Here is a 25486-nt window from a genome sequence, read left to right as displayed (position 1 = left end):
TCAGTGCAAGCTAGGACTATAAGATAAACCTTTCACTTTTTAAAAAACACTTTTTAAAAATACTCTCCTACCTTATGAATATTCAGGTTCACAGGGTAGAATCTTAGAGTTGGGAGTACCTTCAGAGGTTCTCATCCCATCCTGGATTATAACCAGGATGCTGAGTTATCTGCTGTGGGCTAGGCAGTCTGGGGATGGAAGGGAGCTCTGATTTCATCTGGGGTGGTGCAGACAGCAAGGACACAGATCTAGCTGTAGTGTCCCCACATACTGGGTTGGGATAAGGGTTTAGACCGAGGAAAAACCTAGCAACAGAAAGGTGGGCCCAGGATGAGGACCTAGGATATTAGACAACTTACCAAGGGAATCAGGGATATGGGACAAGACAGGGATCTAGGTACCAATTCTAGAATATAGATGGGTCTAAGTTTTTTTGGAAGGACAGGGGTGTGGTTAAGAGTACTGCAGACCAAGGCTGGGGAAACAGAGCAAATGTGGCTCAACACTGAGTGTTAGATTTGGTCCCTGAGTTCCTGGCTATTGGTTTTCAACAACAAAGCGGGACAAGTAGTTGGTGGGCTCAGCTTCCTGTTTGCTGAGCCTGGCAGGGCCTAACATGTCTTCTTAGGGGGTGAATGAGCAGGGCCTTTATTCCAGGTGGAATGACATTCACATCCTACCTCTACTATTTAATATTCACTTGGTGAGTTATTTAACATCACTATTCCTCAGTTTCCTTTATGTGTAGAAGGATAACACGTATTTCAGAGGGCTGCTGAGAAGATTAGATAAGAGGTGAAGTGCTTAGAACACATAGTCAGGGCTGTGTATTTATTAATACAGTTTATTGATGACACATTAATGTTAATTATTACCTAGATCAGCTGCTAGACTGAGGTAACTAATAATATTCGTGCTTGGTAGTAAAAGCAAATCTAATGAATAAATGGTGAATAAATAACACGTGCCTCTCTCCTGTGTCTTGGACAGAATTTGCTAAGAGATCATGGCATTCTTCCCTAACAAACCTGTAGCTTCAGAAATATTCTCCTTAAAGAGATGTAATCAGTCCCTACCAATCAACTGGGGCTAGAAATCTATTTGATATCTCTGTCCTGATCTAATGTATGAATTCCCTCGCAGCCCCCTTGAAGATGAACATCTAGCTTTCTTTTATAAACCTTTTACTGTCAGTGAGCTTATTGCCTCCTAAAGTCATCCATTTCATTGTTAGATACCCCTGAGTATTAAACAGTTTTGGTGGGTTATCAATAGCTACGTATTAATGTATTGAACAAAAATTTTTAAAAACTGAATTTTAATTTATCTCAATCTCAAGAAAGAGGTTTCCCTTTACTACCATATCTTATGTACAGGTATATATTATTTCTTTTTTTTTTTTTTTGGCTGCGTTGGGTTTTCGTTGCTGCACGCAGGCTTTCTCTAGTTGTGGCGAGCGGGAGATACTCTTCGTTGTGGTGCGCGGGCTTCTCTTGTTGAGGAGCACAGACTAGGCTCTTGGGCTTCAGTAGTTGTGGCTTGCGGGCTCTAGAGCGCAGGCTCAGTAGTTGTGGCTCACGGGCTTAGTTGCTGCGCAGCATGTGGGATCTTCCCGGACCAGGGCTTGAACTTCTCTCCCTTGCACTGGCAGGCAGATTCTTAACCACTGTACCACCAGGAAAGTCCCAGATATATATTATTTCTTATATGAACATCCATCAATTTTTAGGTTCATACTTGCTGATATTCAAAGAAGTTGTCAGATGTTTCTTTATAGGTGTTAATTTGCATTTAGCAGCTAGCTTTCAATAAAAGTTTCAGTGTTCTTGCAGATATGACTGACATTTATTCTTGGCAAGATAAATATTGTTGTAATGCTTTCTTATTTACTTTTTTTTTACAATATCACACACACTCACAAAAGTAGCAGCAGTAGACAAAGAAATGAACTGGTTCAACTTTCTAAAATATTTTTGAACTGGTGTACTTGTGACTATAAAATATGAATTTCTGATTTAATGAGGTTCAGTTACTTCTAAAAAAAAAAAAAAAAGGAAAGGAAAGAAAAAACCCCAAAACAAACCGAAAATCAAAGCCAACTTCAGAGCAATGAAAAGACACCAATAGGCTTTTTGTTGCTGTTTTTTTCCTCTCATTTATACAGATACTAGGTCTGCTCTTCAAATATTTTAAGTAGACAATATGGGCAAAATGCCTTTTTTTAAAAAAAATGTTTTATGTTGTTGCTGTTACCTCTTCATGCCCAATGTAAAACAGTTTCCAACATTCAGTCACCAGTCTAGTTCCGTTCCTCCTTTGACTATTCCCCAGACAGATCCGTGTCTACACGACAGTAAAAAAAAAATAAAAAAGCCAGCTGATTTGGCCTTTTCAGTAGAAATGTACGTAGAATGTTTTTACTGACATTTAGGTAGAAATATTTGGGATACTGTGTATAATATTTTTTCCAAACTAATGGGAGATGAAATGATTAATAACAATAATAAGCATTTATTAAACATCTATATGTCAGGTGATTAACTACTTATCTGTTTTAATCCATCTAAAAGGTAATGTGTATAATCTTCATTTTTACAGAAGAGGAAACTGAGGCTCAGAAGCCTGAAGCCACTTGCCCAATGCCGCTCTATTAAGCGGTAGGCTGGGATGGATTTGAATCCAGGTCTGCCTGGTACTGCTAAAACTCCTTCCCCTCACGTTCAACCATCCTGACTCTTACCCAGGTTGAAGGAGTGTTGATTGAATGTATGGGCCTGGAAGAGGAAAGGCAGATCAGGCCCTCAAAGGCTACATTTCATACAGGAATCACACATGCTGCATATCTGACGGCACATGCTGTATACATGAGAAAAGAAATTCTTGAAAGGGAGAAAATACTCTAAAATGAAAGAAGTTCATTCATAACCATGGAATTCCTGAGATTCTTTATCTTCGCAGAGTCTAAGATCTAAAACAGAGCCATAAGTAACCTTATGACTCCTCAGGAGGGTTCTTCTTCTTCTATTCACTTTACAGCTAGCTGTCTGGCTTTATGACAACTTTAACTGGCTAGAGCCTTGAATTATGGTTAGGTGAATCCACTTGTGTGAAATAACAAGCATGAACTTTCTTCCACTTTCAGAAGTGAACATTTGTGCAAATTCAGATTGTCTTTTTTTATCTGGCCACTGTATTTTTCACTTTAGTCTCCGATTTCTATGTAGTTTGTGTCTTTCAGACTTTATATTATTAGCTGTGGAATGTGACAGGTATAAAGAAGGCACAACGTAATTTCATTATTCTTTGAATCAGTTTCGGGCACATCACTTTCTTGGCTTTAAAAAAAAATCTATATGATAACTTGCAATTTAATCTTCTGTTTTAAATGTCTTCTTTCCTGATGACATTCCTCCAACTGCTTGTTTCAGCGTAAATGCTAAAGCGGATATCAAATTTCTCATTGTGTGTTCTACATTTTACTTTAAAAATGTAGATTAGAAAAATAAAACCTCTACGTAATTCTGAGAAGATGGCATCAATGGCAGCCTGATTTTTGGTTCTTCCTTAATTCCTACATAAAAATAGAGACTGGGCTTCCCTGGTGGTGCAGCGGTTGAGAGTCCGCCTGCCGATGCAGGGGACACGGGTTTGTGCCCCGGTCTGGGAAGATCCCACATGCCGCGGAGCGGCTGGGCCCGTGAGCCGTGGCCGCTGAGCCTGTGCGTCCGGAGTCTGTGCTCCGCAACGGGAGAGGCCACAACAGTGAGAGCCCGCGTACCGCAAAAAAAAGAAAAAGAAAAAAAAAGCCATATGCCCCACGCAGATCAAATCTACACCTTGTACATATCTTTCCATTTTGGCTTCAGAGTGGTTGGTTCTGTGACAAAAATGGCGCGGTTCATTGATTGAATTGACTGTCATGTGATGCAGTTCTCTGATATTTTGAAAAACATAACCATTTTTAGTATGCTACTTTTTACAAAATAGGTATAATTCTTACCGACTAGTGGCAGTTTCTCTTTGTCTGCTCCTTTTTCCTCTGCCTTTATCTTCATACTGAATCTACCGAAAGCTCCAGCAGCAGGTCCAGGCCCACCCAATTGTTACGGCAGTTCGGGATGGAGCAGAAAGATGTTGTAAGCCTTAGTCTCAAGACAATATCTGATGGACCAGGGATAGCCCTGTGGTCTGTGCATCTTCCAAGTCCCTCAGTATTTCCCATGTTTCTCGTTAGCCCAGTTCTACAATTGAAATCCTTTTAAAAATCCCATTCTATTTTTGCCCAGTAAGCCTGCTTAATTTTCCCATCTCATGAGTTGGAGTCCTAATTTAGATTTGTTCCACTAATATAGTCTAGTTATTGCTGGCCACTCTTCACCCTCCTACTCAGTTTATGGGTGAGAATGGATTATGTTTATTGCGCCCAAACCTCTGTTTTACTCAATGACAATATCTATTGCTTTGCCAGGAAGCATCTGCTCTCTACCCTCCTGATAATTTGGATTCCTCCAGCCCTCTTAACCCTGCACCAAACACTGTTCACCTGCTTGTTGCTTCGGCCTGGTACATCTTTAGGATACTATGCCTTGAATTTCCAACTAGCGTTTTTGGATTCCAACCCAGGAACTGGTTATCTCCCTTACATTTTGGCTTTCCTCTAGTATGTTTCATGCAGTGGTCTGGTATTTGTGTGACACAGCGCTAGGAAACAAAAGCTCACTATGTACCTGTATGAGCTTTGTTGATTAGTTATTTGTGTGAATAACAAGAGGTAACTTGTCTCTTCATTTTCATACTGTGGCCAAAGAAAATCTATGTTTTTGTGTGGAACTTGTGGTGTTTCCCCATGTTAAGAACTGTGAAGTTTCTGAGATTTTACCCTACTTGCAAGCTAACATGTTTGCTTGCTGTAGTTTCATCTATACTAGCAGAAAACCTGAGACTCCTGGGTCAGAGACAGAGGACTCTATTACAACAACAGCGAGTGGAATGAGCATCGTGTTTGCATCAGCTCCCCTGGGTAACACAGAGAGACCCAGGAGAATGCTGCACGCACACGGGCTGCATTATAAGTGAGGAATCCTGAGCTAGGATACCTGAATCTTTTACAATGGGCAGTAAGCCTGCCTTCCTCTGGGCCTGTCTTTTGACCCAGAGGAAGATATTATCTTGATTACATGGGACAATAAAGAAACTTGCCCTTTGCTCTGGAGAGAGATGCTGTCATTACCTTCAAGTTTGTTCTCTCTATAATTGTCCTTATAAAGATAGTTTGGGACAAAGGCAGTCAATGCCTCTTCTCATAACACCAGATACCCATGAAGAATTGTCACCCAACAGCCCATACTTCAGTATGGAACACAGTATACCAACTTAGTTACCTTGCCCAACTTCTCCAAAAACATTATCTTGAGAGTGCTACTCTTTGATAGGTTAATCCTATTATTATTCTTGAGATGCTTCCATGATTTTTCTGACTTCCTAATACAGGCCTTTTTTTTTTTTCTAGAATGACCAAGAATAGAGGATCTAAGAGGAAATCCTAAGAGCAATAATGTCTTTTTAATCTTAGCGAGCTATTACCTTCTCTCTTAACTAAACAACATTGCCTTGCTTCCTTCTCCTGTCAAGTGCCTAAGTCTCTTGAAATGAGAACATGTACTGCAGTGTAGCTGAATTCATTGCTTTTGATCCCTCAGATTGACTGTGGGAGTATAGGAAGTACAGACTTCAGTGGCAGGAATCTGGTGACACAATATTTTTTCACTTCCAGTGGGCTATCTCTTTTATCTCATCACTCTGTCCTTATTTTATCTGGAGTTGGGACTGCTGAGTGGAATGTCTATACTGAGCTAGGTACATGTTCTTATGAATTCAGGTATGTTATTTACCTAACTCTGTCACTAACCTGCTATATAATTTTAGGTAAGTCCCATTACATTTTTGAGCTTCAGTTTCCAGATCTGAAAAATGAGAGGCTTGGACAAGATCAGAAGTCAAGAACTCAAATGCCTGTGGTCAGGGCCACTGGGCGAGCACGATTCCAGGGTGTGATAGTCCCACTGTTGTCTATATTAATGGAAAACCTTGATGAACAGTGCCTTCTAGAGGTGTGCAGCTTGGGGTTCCTGTCTACAGGAGAGCCAGACAGTAACACCATTGTGTTAATAGGGCCAGGATATAATAAAATAGTGTCACAGCCTGTGGCCAAGCCAGAAAGGTCATGTTCTTTCTAGAGGCACGCCAATCAAAACTTAAAGGGGTAAGAGTGTATACTGTGGTATAGATGGTCTTCAGAACTCCTACCCAGGTTCTACATTTTATAATTTTGTTGGTTTGTTGCTTTTATGGGAGATCTTATTTCTCTTTGTTTCCCCTTTGAGGTGTAGTCCTTTCCCTGATGGGCACAGTTACCTAGAAAGTAAGATAAGTAAAAAAGAAATGAGTGGATAAAAGCAGATGAAACACCATTCTGGCTCAGAGAGAACCCATGGTTCTGTTTTCCAAAGACTGGATCTTAGACTAGCTGTATAAGACTCACCTGGTGAACTTAACTAAAAGTAATCACAAAGCCTACTGAGTCCACACCTACTGAATCAGAGTCTCTTGGGTGAAGGCCAGGAGGTTTGTGTGTTTTCAAGACTCCCTTAAGTGATTCTAAATTGCAGTCTGGGCTGGGAACCAGTGACTGTGCAGAAGTGTCTGGGAGGAACGGAGACTTTCTCATGGATCGACTCCACCTCCATTATAAACTGCACACTCTGAGCAGAGACTGGGTGCCATGGCATGGAGCAGTTCAAGTTAAAGGCAGTGCTGCTTTCTCTAAACAGCTGGTTTAAGAAGCACAGATGCTCACATCAGCACAGGTTTGAATATGCTTGTCAAACTGTATTTCCGTTTCACTTTAATGGGTAACAGATCTTGGAAAGTGAAGATTGGCTAAGGATTGGCAAAAGTGTTTTAAATGCCCAAGTAATAGTAATTGCTTCACTTGAATTCAATTAACTTCCTTTTGGCCCTCAGTTGTTTTACTTTTTGTAAGTTTCTAGTTGGTCTATCTGAGATTTGATGCTTATTAGGGTGTGTGCAGAATTGCACTGAAAAGAAAATGTTCCTGTTCAGATTAAAAACCAGGCAAATTTATTCTTTAGTTTCTTATGTCTGGGTCTATAAAGTGCAACTGAATTGGGTGCAGGACCATAAAATTAGCTCCAGAAAGTTCTCTAGAAGATACCCTGGTGGCAGATAAACAGCAACCTGTTCCTGCTCCTTAGCTCATGGCTTGACTATGTGATGACATGCGGCCATTCCATGGACCTAGTTTTGCCAGCTAGCCTGGGGTATTCACATGGCATTTTTGTCACCAGCAGCCTCCTTGGAGCCTGTGGCGGACACTATCAATCATGTCATCCTTTTGCACTGAGCCTGGCTGTGGCTTCAGAATCCCTCTGAAGTGTGATGGAAGGCACCTCTACCAGTGGACCAGAACTGCCTCACAGAATGATCCGTAGTGCAGTGGAGTAGGAAAAGTGGGGAGAAGAAGGGAGGAGACTGTTCCTGACCTTGAACAGACGACTTCCTCTCTCAGGATTTTGTGTTCCTCACATATGAAATGAGGCAGCTGGTTCCTTTTCAGTTTTCTTCTTTTCCTTTACTTCTTGTTAGTGTACGGCTTTGTTGTAGTTAGAGGTATCGGCTAATGGCTACCGTTCGATCATTTTTAAGTGGAAGCCAGCTTATTACCTACCTATTTTTACTTTTTCAGTTTAACATTAGATTATCTCTGAGACCTGTTTGTTTTAAAAGAGCAACATCTATGACCTTGTATATTATCTGCTGTTGTCATACTACAGCTTAGGCATCTGTAAATAAGTGTAATACTTCGTGATGGAGATGGGTAGAAATAAATTTATATGAAACTCACAATTGGCTTCTTAGAATAAGGTGTCCCTGAGAAAAGGAATTCATTTGCCCTGAACCTCTTTTTCTCACACCTTTTCAATTTTCTAAAATCTAAAATATCTAATGTCCTACATTATGATTGGGTTGGCACTTTTTCTGTTACAATCAGCTCTTAGATTGTTGACCGACTTCCAGACAGAAACTTCTAAAGCTGGAAGCTGACAAAGTAGTAAAAGAATGGAAAGCCAGAGGTAGTGCAACAACTTATCCGGGAGTTCCTCCTGCCTTAATTAGCCATTGACCCAGGGCACTCTTCTCTCTGCAGTGGAACCGATCACACCCTTTTAATGAAGCACTTTGGTTGGGGAGGTCTGTTTCATCATGGTGGGGAGGGTTAGTTTCACTACCTAGAGTTTGTTTGGCAGCATAGAGTAGACATAAAGCACTTACTGAGAGAACAGTGTCTTCTGAAAAAAATTTTTTTATCCTAGAAAAGATCAGTTTAAAGGTAAAAACAAACCAGTACACTAAATCTTACCCATCAGCTTCTACTATAGGTGATGACCTTAAACTGATAAAACCTTAAAGTTCTTCCTTTAAATCTGAAGGACCCATGAATAATCCTTTTTTTAAAGATGTGGTGCATGAATAAAGTGCTGTGCTCTTTGAGAGTGTTATTCAAAATACAAAAGTTGTTATTCATAATATCTCTTTTACTGTAGAAAATACACGCTTGCTAACTTGGGCTTCAGCTGTTATTAAAAGAAAATCTGTAGATAGAGCAAAAGGGCAAAAGGGTGACATCTGGCATAACAGACTTTCTAAGACGGTTTCGGCGCAAAGCCTGCATTAAACAGCAGAAGCAGGAAAATCTATTGAAATAAAAAGAAAAAATGAGGACAATGCAACATTGACTTCTAATCTTTAGCAAAAGTGTTTAAACCCAGTGCAACCGTTTTGTTGTTGTTGTGACTTGAAATGGGCCATCACCTCTAATATTGGCTCTGAAAGACAGGAGAATATGAACGTGATATTTTCTCAAGTGGAAGAGGCTGAGTCTTTTCGTACATTTCCAACCACTGTATACTTCACCTTTTCACCTGAGTGAGTAGCGCACAGAAATGTCCACATTATTACAGGATCTCCTCCACTTGTTTGGATACTTGCTAATCGTAATGCATCAGATGCTTCTTGAAGTAATAAAGAATATATATCATCTCCAAAACAACAGTGCCATAGAAATTATGATCCCTGTAGCTTGAAAAGAAAATAACATACCGCTTGATACAAACAAAAGACAAATTAGGATAAAGTTTCTAAATCATGTAATTACTCAAGACACTGAAAGATAAGAATCATTATAGAGAATTACCTTTGCAGAAAGAAGGTTTAAGACTAGCAATTTCATGGGCTTCCTTTTTGCCTAAACTGTATTTTGCCTGTATCATCTCAGCTCAACACTGAGTGGGGAAGTGAGAGGGAGGCCGGAGTAGAGCTATCGATTCTGGATGATCAATAGCCAATTGCTTGACAGCTTTAAGGCAGTGATTCTGCTGGATTCTGAGTGACCGAGTCCTTTGGTTAGTTCTGATCTGAGCAGTCTCAAACGGTCTGTGCCTGTTGCTTTTGATATGTATGCATATCTGTGAGGTGATCAAGCCATGGCAACAATTCTGTAAAAATCAGCCTTTGTGTTTGGCTTTGGACCCCATTCAATTACACTGGAGCTTGAACTTTACTGATGTAAAGGAATTACACTGTCACCCTAGTTTCTCACATGGAGATGAAAGTGAGGATGTTATCTGTGGTAAGACCTTGATCTGCACATGACTAGATCTCAGTGGGAGTATGGCATGTGAATTGGAGACACAATATGGCCCTTGAAAGCTGTTTATAAATAGAACCTGTGTTGCCTTACATGATTGATAAAGCCATGATTCCAGAGATTGAGCAATATTTGTTGGTTGAGAAAGAGAGAGAGAGTAAACTAACAAATAACAGAATGCTACTTTAAGCAACAGGTATATAAAAACCTTTTGGGGGTAGAGTTTCTGGGCCCAGACATTGGGCCCATAGAATTTTTGTTTCTAATGTCCCATTAATTCTAATAGTAAAAATGTAGGCCCCACGATTTGCTTATTTTAAGTTAAGGAGAATTAAAAAAAAGGAGACTGGGGAAAAAGTATGAAATGAAAGGAGGATGAGGTGCTGAGAACTTCATTTAGAGGGGATATATCTACAGCATCTTTAAGAAATTTAATTCTTTTGAATGTCAGTTTGGCCTGATGATAACCGTGGATTTAAATTTTGTCTCTTGTTTATCTGTGAAAGTGGTTACTCCTTTAATGAGTTAGCTAGGGTTCCAGGGTCTTTATTCTATTAGACTGGGTTTGGATATAAAAAAAAAAAGTAGATCCAAAATGGAAAAGAATCAGAGTTGGGCATGGATGAGCGTGAATATTTAGAATTAAGGAGGAAGTAGAGAGGAATGACTAATAGCATAGGCTCTGAGACAAGATTGTTTCTAATCCTAATTCTACCACTTACTGTCTCCATGAATTATTATGCCCAAGTGTTCTTCTTTGCCGCATGAGGATAATATGGATAGATGTGGTGGATGATGCTCAAAATTTATTCTGCCTTCTGTCTAGTCTGCCTTCCTCTCTGCAGGGTAGAAAACTACAAACTGTATCTCTGTCAGTGTTTGCTTCTCCCTGTAAAGGATGAACTTTTACAGGAATTGTTCTTCTGCCATAAGCAACTAGAAAGATGGAGAAAATTTATAAAAACAAATGTTTGTTTTAAAAATTGGACAACAAGCACTGCCAGCCTGTGATCCCTGAGAGAAGGGGAACAAATGAAGTGTTCACTGCCCAAGAACATTTCCCAGGTCACAGCATGGGGAAGGGACACCAAAGAAAGCCTGATAGCCTTGCTAAATCGAGGAGGTAGAGACTAGAGTCCAGGGAAGCCAAAGTAGCCATAATTTGCAAGATCAAATGTTAGAAAGGAGAAAGCCGTAAAGAGAGAGAGCACCAAAGATTTTAGAGGGGTCTTGTTTAGTCTTTGAGTAGTACTGATTTATGTAAATATGAGGTGAAATATCATGAGGCTGGGGGAAATTAAAAAAGCATTGGAAGCCAGTTGCCAAACAATTCCAGAAACATATAGGGCTAGGAATTGCATCACATTCCTTCCAGCCACAGTGGCTAAATTTAATAATACACAAACCACTGGAGAGAGTACTCAGAAAGGTCATGCTTTAGTAGTGAAGATAGATTATTCCAGAGGGAAGACTGCTCTGTGCATGCAGGGGAAAAAAGTTTAAAGCCACAAAAGGATCAAAGTGAACTAAGTCACTTTATAGCAGGTCATAACAAAGTTGGACCTTTTAAAGAGAATACAATAAAACTAGCATTCATTATCTTTAAATTTACAATGTCTGGCATCAATGAAAAAATTCCCTGGCATGCAAGGAAGTAGGAAAACATTACCCTTGACCAAGAGAAAAATCAATAGAAACAGATATAAACTGATAAAAATGATGGAATTGACAGAAAAGGATCCCAAACAGCTATTATGAATCTTATTAATTTGTTTAAGAATGTAAAAGAAAAAATTAAACATTAAGGAGACCCAAGTAGAATTGAAAGCAATGAAAACACAATATATGAAATTAAAAATGCACCAGAGAGGATTAATAACAAATTAGGGATGAAGAAATGATCAGTGAACTTGAAAACATAGCCCTAGAGATGATTAAAAAGGAAGCATGAAGAGACAAAAAATACTGAACAAAATTTAAAAGAGCATCAGCTATCTGTGGGACAATATGAACATGTCTCACAAATGTTTAATTTGAGTCCTAGAAGGAAAGAAAGATGGTTGGGTAGGGAGAGGGCAGAGGACAGAAGTATTTGAAGAAAACATTGGCCAGAAGTTTTCCAAATTGGTGAAAACTTAAACCCTTGGATCAAAGAAGCTCAAAGAACCCCAAGCCAAATAAAAGTGCAGAAAGCTACGTCAGTGCACAATATAATCAAATTGTCCAAAAGATGTTATAAGAAAAATCTTAAAATTTGCCAAAGGCACAAAATGTCATTCAAACATGAAGACAAAAGAAAAATATTTTTCAAACAATTGGAAGCGAAGATAATTGTTTTCCAGCAAACCTGAACTACAGTGAATGTTAAAGGAATTTCTTCAGGCAGAGGAAAATTGGTAACAGAAAAAATATGTATAAAAGTAAGTGAAAGTGGCCAGAAATAGTAAGTATGTGAGTAAATACAAAATACATTTTTATCTCAATTAGAAAATCTCTCAAAAGATAAAAAATAATTGTTAAAAGCAAAATAATATATTGTGGGATTTATAACACATAAAAGTAAACTGTATGAAAGCAGCACAAAGAATGAGAGAAGAAATGGACGTACACTGCTGTACTGATATAAACAATATTGAAATTATTATGTAAGGCAGATTGCAGTAACATAAAGGTGTGTTTTAAAGGTTGTTTTAGAGCAACCCCTAAAAAAACAAACAGAAATGTATATGGAAAATAAGCCATTCGTGGAGATAAATAGAATCATAATCAAATACTCAATCCAAAAGAAGCAGGAAGAGGAAAAAGGAATAGTGAAAAATCCAGGCAGTTAATTAGGAAGACAAACAGCAAAATAACACATTGAAAATACTCATAATCACAATAATGGTATTGTCTAAGCACTCTAGATGTAGACAAAAGACTCATTGAGTGAAAAAGCAAGACACAACCATATTGTATATAAAGGAATCCATTTGAAATGTAAAGAGAAAAATAGGTAAAGAAAAAAAGATGGGGAAAGATATACTGTGCAAACCATAATCAGAAGAAAGCCAGAGGCTATACTAATTTCAAAATAGACTTAAGAACAAGAGAATTTTTTACCAGGGGAAAAAAAGAGACATTTTATAGGTAAAAGGGGCCAGTTAAAGAAGGTATAACTGTACTAAATGTATACTCTTTCAAAGAATAGTGCTTTCAAAATACATGACCCCCAAACTGATAAGACTGAAAGAACAGAGAGATCTATACCTAGAGTTGAAGATTTCAGTACTCCTCTCTCAGAAATTTATATGACAAGTAAACAAAAATAAGCTAGGATATTTCTATGGACTGAATGTTTGTGTCTTCCCCAATTCAAATGTTAAAGCTCTAATCTCCAAGGTGATAGTATTTGGAGATGGGGCCTTTGGGCGGTAATTAGGCTTAGGTTAGATCATGAGGGGCCCTCATGATGGAACTCACGCCCTTATGAAAAGAGGAAGATACACAAGATCTGTCTCCACCGGCACCCACCAAGGAAATGCCATGTGAGCACATAGCAAGACAGTGGCCACATGCAAGTCAGGAAGAAGGTCCTCACTAAGAAGCAAATCTGCTAACATTGCTCTTGGACTTCAAAACTGAGAAATAGATTGTTGTTTAGGCTATCCAGTCTGGCATTTTGTTAGAGTAGCATAAGCCAACTAAGACAGTGACATTAGATTTTCTGATTCATGAAGCTGGTATAGGCCTCCATTTTCTTTAGATATTCTTTTTTTTTTTCTTAGCAAGGTCTATCATTTTCAGTGTGAAGAGTATACAGAATTTTCACATATTAAAATTTCCATATTTCAAATTTTTGGATATCAATGTAAATGCTATATTTTAAATCATTCATTGCCAGGATGTTTATAAAAATACCATTGATTCTTTTTTTTAGGAGCCATTTTATTTTTTTTAATGGAGTATAATTGCTTTACAATGTTGTTAGTTTCTGCTGTACAGCAAAGTGAATCGGCTATACATATACATATATCCTCTCCCTCTTGAGCCTTCCTCCCCTGCTCCGCTCATCCCACCCCTCTAGGTCATCACAGAGCACTGAACTGAGCTTCCTGTATTGATTTTTTTTAATAGATCTTTATTGGAGTATAACTGCTTCACAATACCATGTTAGTTTCCGTTGTACAACAAAGCGAATCAGCCATATGCATATACATGTCCCCATATCCCCTCCCTCTTAAGCCTCCCTCCCATCTTCCCTATCCCACCCCTCTAGGTCATCGCAAAGCACCGAGACAATCTCCCTGTGCTATGCTGTTTCTTCCCACCAGCCAACTGTTTTACATTCGGTAGTGTGTATATGTCGACGCTACTCTCACTTCACCCCAGCTTCGCCCTCCCACCCCATGTTATCATGTCCATTCTCTATGTCTACCTCTTTATTCCTGCCCTGCAACTAGGTTCATCAGTACCTTTTCTTTTTAGATTTCATATATATATGTTAGCATATGGTATTTGTTTTTCTCTTTCTGACTTACTTCACTTTGTATGACAGACTCTAGGTCCATCCACCTCACTACAAATAACTCAATTTCATTTCATTTTTATGGCTGAATAATATTCCATTGTATATATGTGCCACGTCTTCTTTATCCATTCATCTGTCAATGGACACTTAGGTTGTTTCCATGTCCTGGCTATTGTAAATAGTGCTGCAATGAACATTGTGGTACATGTCTCTTTCTGAATTATGGTTTTCTCAGGATATGTGACCAGTAGTGGGATTGCTGGGTCTATAGGTAGTTCTATTTTTAGTTTTTTAAGGAACCTCCACCTTTCCAGCATTTGTTTCTAGCTTTTTTGATAATGGCCATTCTGAATGGCATAAGGTGATACCTCATTGTAGTTTTGATTTGCATTTCTCTAATAATTAGTGATGTTGAGCATCTTTTCATGTGCCCCTTGGCAATCTGTATGTCTTCCTTGGTAAAATGTCTATTTAGGTCTTCTGCCCATTTTTTCACTGTATTGTTTGTTTTTTGTTATTGAGCTCCATGAGCTGTTTGTATATTTTGGAGATTAATCCATTGTCATTTCGTTTGCAAATATTTTCTCCCATTCTGTGGTTGTCTTTTTTTCTTGTCTATGGTTTCCTTTGCTATGCACAAGGTTTTAAGTTTAATTAAATCCCATTTGTTTATTTTTGTTTTTATTTCTGTTACTCTAGGAGATGGGTCAAAAAGGATCTTGCTGTGGTTTATGTCAAAGAGTATTTTTCCTATGTTTTCCTCTAAAAGTTTTATAGTGTCTGGTCTTACATTTAAGTCTCTAATCCATTTGGAGTTTATTTTTGTGTATGGTATTAGGTAGTGTTCTAATTTCATTCTTTTACATGTAGCTCTCCAGTTTTCCCAGCACCACTTATTGAAGAGGCTGTCTTCTCCATTGTGTATTCTTGCCTCCTTTATCAAAAATAAGGCGACCATATGTGCGTGGGTTTATCTCTGGGCTTTCTATCCTGTTCCATTGATCTATCTTTCTGTTTTTGTGCCAGTACCATACTGTATTGATTCTTGTGTATTTATTTTATAACCTTCGATCTTACTAAACTCACTTATTGGTTTTAGTAGCTTTTTTTGTAAATTCATTAGACTTCATTTTTACTCAATCATTTATCTTCTATTAAAATCAATTTTATTTCTTTCTCACCAATTTCTATGTCCTTTTTTTTCTTTTTCTTGGCTTATTGACCTCAGTAATAAAATGAAACAAATCACTACTGATGTATGCAACAACATGTAAACTCAAAAGCTTTAAATTACGTGTAAAAGCCAAACACAGAAGAGAATGTAGTATGATTTCATTTATATGAAATTCTCAAAGGCAAAACTATAATGTTAGAAAGTAGATCCGTAGTTGCCTGGCACTGTCGTGGCAGGAGATGATTGGGGAGGAACACCAGTGAACATTTTAGGATGATGGGAAGGTTATATATCTTGGCTGTGGTGGTAGTTAAACAACTGTATAATTTCTCAAAACTCATTGAACTCTATACTTACAGTGGGAGAATTTTATTTCATGTAAATTGAATCCCAATAAAGCCACTTCAAAAGCTGCATATTCCAGTCTCACTTGCAGCTAGGGCTGTGGGTATGATAAAAGTTAAACAGTAAGATACATTTCTTGAAATTTAAAAGGCTGAAGTGAAGCAGATGATGTACTTCTGCTTTTTCTGCTGGCCAAGATGTATTGGAGGCATTTCATTTGTTCTGTGGCAGCATTAAGCAGAGTTCACCATGTCCAGTCATTTGCTTTATAGGTGCCAAGTGGCTACATGGGACATCCATTCTGCTAGTGCAGATTGTAGTTAGCATGGAATGATTTCTAGGCTGGCAGCTAGAACAGCTTCTAATTTATGGCAGTTCTCTGATTGTGGCAGCCACCTGGTTGTTGTGGCTTCCTGACCAGTGTTAGTTTTGGGACCAATGATTTTCTGATCTTAGAAGAGGCAGCACTTATTTGGCTTTTGGAACTGTTCTCTTTTGATTCTATAAGCTATATAATACCCTATAATAAAAACTCATTTAACTTAGCTAGAATGGAGTTCGTTCTTTAACTAAATGCTAATATAGTACCCTGTAGACATATTGTGAGAAATAAATGAAACTAGGTATATAAAAAAAACTTAATATTGCCCGGTGCTTAGTAAAGAACTCAATAAATATGTATTGTTATTACTGTGATCTGATGCTAAGTAAACACATGGTGGGCGGACCAGCTTGGGACTATAAAATAGTTGACTTTTTGCTCATTGTCTTAGTTTGGGCTGCTATAACAAGTTATCATAGACTGAGTGGCTTAGAAAACAAACATTTCTGACAGCTCTGAAAGCTGGAAGTTCAGGATCAAGGTGCCAGCAGGCGCACTGTCTGGTGAGGACCTCTTTCCTGGCTGATAGATTGCTGCCTTTTCATAGAATCCTCCAGTCACACAAAGCAGCAAGCTTTCTCGTAACTCTTACAAGGACGCTAATCCCATTCAAGAGGGTTCTGCCCTCATGATCTCATCCAAATCTAATAAACTCCCAAAGGCGTTACCTCTTAATACAATCAATTTGGGGGTGAACATGAATTTTGGGGGAATCTATTCAGAAGTTTTTCAGTCTATGCTAATTTGCATTATATGATCTGGCCCTTTCCTACCCGCCCTAATCCCATCATCTACTGCTCTCCAGCTTGCTTATGGGACTCCAGATAACCAGGTCTAATGCCCTGTCTCAAATATGCTAAATTTATATCTGCCTGAGGGAATGAATGCACAATACTAACTTAATAGTCCTGGGGATCTCATTTCTGAATCTTAAGTAAGTTCAAGAGGCAGATGTCTTATATCCAGTAACCCTCAAAAAACCTGGAAATTTAAGTGTTGGTGTTTGATTAGAAATCATAAAAAATAAGAGATGATCCAGAAGATGGAAGGTTGGCAAATGTCATTCTGATTTCTTTCAAAAATAGGGGAAAATTACATTTGGAAAACTATGAAGTGACAGTCCTAATGTAAATACCTAGCAAAACTATTTAATGGATGTTTTAAATGGGTTTGAATGGTTGGAAAAAATGTATTAGCAAGATATTAGTTTATAGAGAAAAAGTTCAGCCAGGTGAAATGTGCTCTTTTTTTTGGCCGTCCGCGGGCCTCTCACTGTTGTGGCCTCTCCCGTTGCGGAGCACAGGCTCCGGATGTGCAGGCTCAGCGGCCATGGCCCACGGGCCCAGCTGCTCCGCGGCACGTGCGATCTTCCCTGACCGGGGCACAAACCCGTGTCCCCTGCATCGGCAGGCGGACTCTCAATCACTGCGCCACCAGGGAAGCCCTGCTCTTTCTTTTTAAGGGATGGTTATATGACAGGTAGGTTAAGGGGATGCTATAGACATACTTCAGCAAGGGATGTGACCAAGTTATAATATCCTTAGGAATGAGATGGAGAAATGGAAGCTGGCTCTTAACACAATGCAATGACCTATCTGACCCAGTTCATCTAATGTGGGACCAATTAGTGAGTGCCCACTGGCAGGCTCAACCCCATCTAAGGCTCTGAGACCATTTCTGACCCAGGTCAGGATTTATCAGTAATTTAGTGACTTAGCATGCAAGTCAGCATGATATCTTGTTTTCCCAGACATCTTGCTTGAAATCTTGATTTGGGATCTTGGAGTCATTTTTGATATCCCTCTTACTTATGTTCATTGTCTGTTAAGTATTGATTGAATTTATCTTATCCAAATCTTCCCTACAGTCATTTGTCTTAGTGGCTATCTCATTTTCTTTCAACTGTTGCAACAGCCTTCTAACCAGTCTTTTTGCCACAGGGGCTCTGCTTCTCCCAACTGATCCTCCATCTTGTGGTCAGTTATCTTCCTAAAAGTCAAATCTGATCATGTTACACTCCTGATTAAATATCCCAAACAAAATAAAGTGAAAACTCCTTCATAACTGACCTAGATCTGTATTTCTAGATTTACTTCCTGTGTCTGTTGGAGTACTCAAACTTTCCAGTTTTAAAACTTACTAAAAAGCTGCAGTAATCAATACAGTGTGGTCATGGCATAAGGCGAGACATATAGAGAATGGAATATAATTGACAATCCAGAAATAAACCATACATTTATGGTAAACTGATTTGACCCAGGTGCCAAGACAGTTGAATGGGCAAAGGATAGTATTTTCAATAAAATTTTTCAAGCACAGTTGAATAACAACATCCCTAAGAGTGAATTTGGACCCTTATCATATACAAAAATTGACTCAAAATTAATCAAAGACCCAAATGTAAGAGCTAAAGTATAAAACAGTTTGAAGAATTCATAGGTATAAATCTTTGTGACCTTAGATCAGAAGATGGTTTCTTAGATATGACAACAAAATCAAAAGTAATCAAAAAATAGATAATTGGCTTCACTAAAATTAAACATTTTCATGCTTTAAAGCATATTATCAAAGTGAAAATATAACCCACAGTATGGGAGAAAATACTGTGTATCATGTATCTGAAAATAGACTACTATCCAGAGTATATAAAAAGTTCCTATAACTCAACAATAAAAAATAAATTGAACGCATTAAAAACTGGTAAAGAATTAAATAGACCTTTCTCTGAAAAAGACATTTATATAGCCAATAAGCATGTTGATGCTCAACATTATTAGCCATCAGTAAAATGCAAACCAAAATTACATCCACTAGGATAGATACACTTCAAAAAGTCAGACAATAACAAGTGTTGGTGAAAGTGTATAAAAAATGGAACCCTTGTGCATACATTTCACTTTGCTAGTAGGAATGTAAATGTTGCAGCTGTTTTGGAAAACAGTTTGGCAGTTAAATGCATAGAATTTTCACATGACTCAGTAATTCCACTCCTAGCTACATATTCAAGAAAAAGAAAAAGATATGTCCAAAAACGTGTACCTAGTATTCATAGCAGTGTTATTCATAATAGTCAAAAAGTGGAAAAAATAACAAAGTATCCATGAAGTGATGAATTGATAAAATATGGTATATCCATGCAATGGAATATTTTTTTTTTTTTTTTTTTTTTTTTTTTGGTGGTACGCGGGCCTCTCACTGCTGTGCCCTCTCCCGCTACGGAGCACAGGCTCCGGACGTGCAGGCTCAGCGGCCATGGCTCACGGGCCCAGCCGCTCCGCGGCACGTGGGATCCCCCCAGACCGGGGCACGAACCCGTGTCCCCTGCATTGGGAGGCGGACTCTCAACCACTGTGCCACCAGGGAAGCCCCCAATGGAATATTTTTTGACAATAAAAATCAACAAGGTGTTTATACATCCTAAAACATGGACCAATCTCAAAAGCATTACGCTAAGTGAAGGAAGTTGGTTACAAAATGCCACATATTGTTGATTTCACCTATGTAAAATATTCAGGATAGGCAAATCTATAGACATAAAGTAGATTCGTACCTAGAACTAGTCAGGGGGGTGGGATACTGCTAATGGGATCTGGGGTTTCTTATCGGGGTTACGAAAATGTTCTAAAATTAGATTGTGGTTATGGTTCCACAACTCTAAATATAATAAAATACACTGAACTATAGACTTGAAATAAGTGGTGAATTTTATGCTGTTAGTTATAGCTTAATAAAGCTGTAATGAGAAAATAAGTTTTTACTAAAGTGGTTAAAAATTTGGAGAAAGGTGAGAGAAAAAAGATCTTAAAATTCCTTTCTCCTTACAATGTGTGAGAATGAGGAAATGCAATAAAGGCCATGAAAAATGTTTTATGTCATCTTTCTACTAAGTAATTTTCCTGGCATCTCATTGAGGCAGAGAGATGAAAGCTATCTTCAGTAACAAATGAAAGAAAAAGAGCAAAAAACTTTAGCAAATCATCTAATTTCCTGAAGAGGCAGACTGCTTCCTATGCTGTCACAATAACAAAGGCAAGAGTACGCCCGTCATATAGGCAATAACCCAGTATTTCATGAAGTATTTTAATTCCTAGACTTTACAGGATGTTTTTAAGTTTCAATTAGGTTAGAAATTGTCTTAGAGATCCATCCGAAGACGCTCTTATTGTATACACAAGGCTATTCGTGAAGCTCTGTTGGCCAAGCAGAAATAATCCAAATACGTATCCATCAAAGGAGTTGGTTGAATACTCAACTGTGTTACATACACACAGTTGAGTATTAAGCAGCTATAAAATAGATTGAGGAATATATGTACCATTGCAGGGCTATCTTCAGGGTATATTCTTAAGCTAAAAAGCTCAGTGGAAAATGGCATGTACAGTGTGTTATCACTTATCTAAGAAAAGAGGAGTGGACAGAGGTAGCAGTTTTAAAATAAATCTTATGTAGACTTGACTTTTGAATTGTCTAAATATTTTATCTGACTAAAACAAAGTTTAGAGACTAATCTTAGAGATTAAAAGTAAAATAAAATTAATGGACAAATCATTTAACTATTAAATTTATATTTTCTAAATTATCGAGGGAAAAACAAAACCCATTTTTACTTCAAAGGATTCTAGTTACGTATTTTGGCATATGTCAACTGGCTTTTCATGGTTCAATGACCTAAAAAGATTTATTTAATGCTTTCATTAGAATTTTTTACTTTACAGAACACGTATTAAGTGGCTGCATAGTACTAATTTAAATTTATCTGATTTAAACCTCACAATGACACAGAAGTGTTATGATCTGCTTTTTACATCTACTTTGAGACATTGAATGACCTGCCCAAGATCAGTTCGACTCACCCAAGGTAGAGAGCTTGACTGTGTAATCTAATGCTCTTAACCAAGACCATACTGCTTGTTATTAAATTGATATTAATCTAAAGGCTATATAAGCATCATAATAGGAGTTAATACTTAGACAATGCATGGTTCACTTTTATTATCTTTTCCATTAAGGGAAACTTTTTGTATTTTACACATCAGTTCAAGTAAGTTGATTCAGCTAATTCTCCTACCATAAAACAGGTAGGCGTGAAATTTGAACATGTTTGTAATATTCAAAAGCATAACATTATTAAAAGAAATGATTAATCAATAAAAGTAGTGTAAATAGGACTCAAATTGTTTAATTACTATTTACTATTGTTTACTAATTGCTTTTTAATTACTATCAAAGGGGTAATTTTGGCCATTTTATAGATACATTTTGATTAAACTTCTTGGGAGCAGTGATGTCTAATGTATATTCTCATAACACCTATTACAGTGCTTTATATAAGTAACAAATGTTTGTTCAATTAATATATGAAAACTTGCTACAAATAACAGAATCCAGATTCTATAAGAAACAATAATCAGCTTTTAAATGAGTAAAGCTGATAGCCAAACTCATCAATTTTCCTCCATTTTCATTTTCTTTTTGCATCACTTACTCATTCCTTTCACAAACGTTTGTTGAGCAGAGTGCAGCAGGCTCTGTGCATTGGCTGTCCCCTGTAGAGCCCTCTGTATGCCTCTTTCACTAGGTGAGCGTTCTACCTCATCTGGAGTCCTTTAAGGACATGTCTAAGAGACTGAGTCAAAGGACAGGTGGGACTTTCTTTTGCTGACTCTCTTCGGCAGAAATGACTAACTCACACGCATACAGACACCTGTCAGAAAAACCTAAATAAGTGCAATGGGCCAGGTAAAGAGACCATAGGGTGTGTGGTGGGTTCCCAACAAACTGGGGACAGCAACATTGCAGATCTCTCTGTTGTCACCATGATAGATTGTGGGAGCAAGGTTATAAGAACTTCCAGAAAAGATGGGAAACTGGATTTTTACTTGAAATATTATAATCCGGAAATTTTGACAGTGAAAAAAATCAAATTACAAAGTGGAGAGCAAAAATTTTAAAATAACATGTGAACCCCTACATGGTTCTGGCTGAATAGAACCTGCTTGCTGACTGAATTTGGCCTGTAGACCAGCGCCACATGGACCTCTGCTTTACAATATGTTCTGAATTTCATATCCTTGTCTAGCATTCCATCTCTTCCCTAGGGGATGAATACTGGGGAAGTTTATACTGTTTAGAAAAGGCTTCAGCTTGTAACCAGAGTCGTGACTTTATTCTATGATCTCACTAGGATAGTAGCTCAAAATACAGTAAACCCGGCACCCGTACAAAATCTACATAAGTTTTTATAAATTTTCTCTTCAAGACCCAGAAGCATAATTTTATAGCCTCTTCACACATGTGTAAAAGTTGTTTTTTTCTTTAATATTCCCCAATACTTCAGACTTTTGTTTCAGTCATTTGTACTTTTTTGACTTTGTTCTTAGAAACTAAGCACACTCAAACTCAAACGAGAGTTTGATGAAAAAGAAATGGTTTTGGAACGCATTAACACTTTCAGGCCTGTGGCCTGATTTCTGTTTCTTACCTGTTTCAAGCAAACGCAGTATCATTGTCTATTTGAACTGAGACTTTGCCTTAGTGTTTTTTTTTTTTTTTTGGCGGTACGCGGGCCTCTCACTGCTGTGGCCTCTCCCGTTGCGGAGCACAAGCTCGGGATGTGCAGGCTCAGCGGCCACGGCTCACGGGCCCAGCTGCTCCGCGGCATGTGGGATCTTCCCGGACCGGGGCACGAACCCGTGTCCCCTGCATCGGCAGGCGGACTCTCAACCACTGCGCCACCACGGAAGCCCCTGCCTTAGTTTTTTTGTTCAAAAAGACTAAGTCTTTTTGAACTTAAGACTGTCAGTTTTTAGACATTAGGAACGTTGTAGTTGGTCCTTTATGCTAAAAACTCTAGAGACTAAAGTCGTAGGTAAAGAGACTAGAGTCATAGGTAAAATAGACTGAGGAATATATGTACCATTGCAGAGCTATCTTCAGGGTATATTCAGGGTATATTCTTAAGCTAAGAAAAGGCTTCTTTTCTCATGCTGCTTATTTGCATAAAATGAAAACTGTCCGGCTAGACTAAGAAATTTGAACTTAAGTTTCTTCCTCCCTATTTCAATTTGGAAGGAATATTAGAGCACAAGCAATAACCCATTAAGAATGAGGAGTGGTGACTGATGTCTGACAGCCACTGGTCAAGGAAGTAATATCTCTGGTGAAAGGAATCATCAACCTTAACTGCAAGAATATGGGTAGAACACTGTGGTAGATGTTGGCCGATTCAGTATCCAATTTACTTTATTTCTAGTGTGTCTTCTGTACTTCAGAGGGTAGACAATAAGATTTCCTTCAATACTAGGACTTGGGATGTAATGTGAGGTCTCTCAACTAGATGTACTTTCATGAGACTTGAACTTGGAACTATGGAGAGGCTGGGCTACATCTAGCAGAAAAAATGTGGTTCTGGAGCCAGTTGGTTGTCATAGCAACACCCTAATTCCACAGGCAGCTTCTAATTGAAGCGGGGACAGAAGTTCCCTTGGTGGTCCTGTTCTGCACTGTAGTTTGGGAACCATTCCTAGACACTCAGACTCGAGTCGCTTTCTTCAACCCTCTTAATTCTATAAATCACCTAAAATCCTGTACTAAATCCCTTTCAATATAGTAAAGTTGGAGTGAAGTGTTAGTCACCTACTGAAGTGTCCTGCAGCAAGGCTAAGCGCTGAACCTCAAAAGAAACACCGTGACTACATTTCTGGGTAAGGTACTGTGTAAGAAGAGAAAGTTAATTTGAAAGTGAAGGCAAAAGTTCAAGGAGAAGGATTCCTTGACCAAGCCTCTTCCTGCTAATTTCAGAGATTCTGTCTCCAATCATCCAATCATGTTGAAGGAACTTCTAATCTCCCATTACTAACCCCTGGTGGTGGGAGTGGGGAGAGTAGTATAATTGTGATTCCTTGCTGGCTGGCCAGTCATGTACCACACAAGATCCCCTTGTGCTGTAAATTTCAGGGGCTCCGGAGCTTTTCCCATTTCAGAACACTGTAGGGATGGTTCTGACAGTCTGAGCAGGGACTCACATGTACCCATTTGGTAAAGGCTCAGATATTACCTGAAGCCTTAGCTTATAACACCACTAAGAAAATAGTATGCCCAAATCACGTATAAAAGCTTGAGACTAGGGAGTCTCTAGGTTTGTTTTATATGCTTACCAATATGTCACCACTGAGCACCACGCAAAATGTAGGCCCTACCTACCCGGGAACCTGCTTCAACAACTGTGTTCTTTCTCTGGATCACCAGTCTCTCCCCGCTGTGGGCCCTTCCTCCTCAACCTGTAAATATGCTTAGTTCTTTTCCACATTAAAAAGATTCAACCCATCCTCAATCCACACAATTTGCCAATATCTTGCCTTTCACTGTCTAAAATTCTTAAAAATGCAGTTGGGGGTATCCTGGCTGAGACACTTGGCCCTAATCATTTTGAAAAACCTAAACCATAGACCCTAGAAACTTTATCATTTCAAAATAGCAAGCAGATTTTTTAGGGGCAAAATAAAATGTTTTTTTTGTTCTGGAAAAATATTTAATTAGACATCTTTGTTAGATAAATATAAAGCAAGCATTTCCCTGTTGTTCTTGTGGAGAACAGAACACTATTAACCCAAATCTGATATTTTTTTGGACCTAGAAGTTAAGTATTATGTTGGTAATACAAACTGTTCTGTATTTCTGGAGTAGATTCACATCTCTGAGACGTTCTTTGCCTTTGTTAATGTGATGGGAGGAGATGAGAACTATTTCTGGTCCTGAATAAATTTAGAATGACCAGTATTGCAAAATGCTGCTTGATCTTGGGGGAGTTGTGGACATTCTTATTCAAGAGGTTAAGGAAAGAGATAAGTAGTTAAAGAAGTTAGATGCCTGCAGAAAGGGCATGGAATTGTTATGAGGTGGATTACCTGCACCTGGCATTAAGGGCAGTTGAAAGAGGGAATCGGACTGGTTCCAATACTCAGTGTTAGATAAATCTGATTGATGCAGAAAGTACTGATATTGGATAAACTGTCCATAAGGAAAGGCTATGATCCTATGAATGGGAAGAATATTTTCTCTAAAGGTGGAAGAGATTTCTCTATCAATTATTCAACATTCTTGAATACACTTCATTCAAGTATTATATAACCTGGCACAGGAAATGGGGATTTAAGGTCCTGAGTGGCAATACTCCAGTAAAAGTGATGTCATGATCTGGCTTTTATATACCATTCACTAAAATGAACCAGGGCTTGTTGGGAAAAGTCTGCTTCCAGGACTGGGACAGAGGAAGTACAAGATGAGCCTGGGAATTTTATTTTGCTAAAAAATAAGAATGTGCTAATAGAAGGGTGGGGACACGTCAAA

Source organism: Lagenorhynchus albirostris, chromosome 8, assembly GCF_949774975.1.
Source record: "Lagenorhynchus albirostris chromosome 8, mLagAlb1.1, whole genome shotgun sequence".
In the NCBI taxonomy this organism is placed as follows: Eukaryota; Metazoa; Chordata; class Mammalia; order Artiodactyla; family Delphinidae; genus Lagenorhynchus; species Lagenorhynchus albirostris.
Note: the sequence above shows the minus strand (reverse complement) of the source record.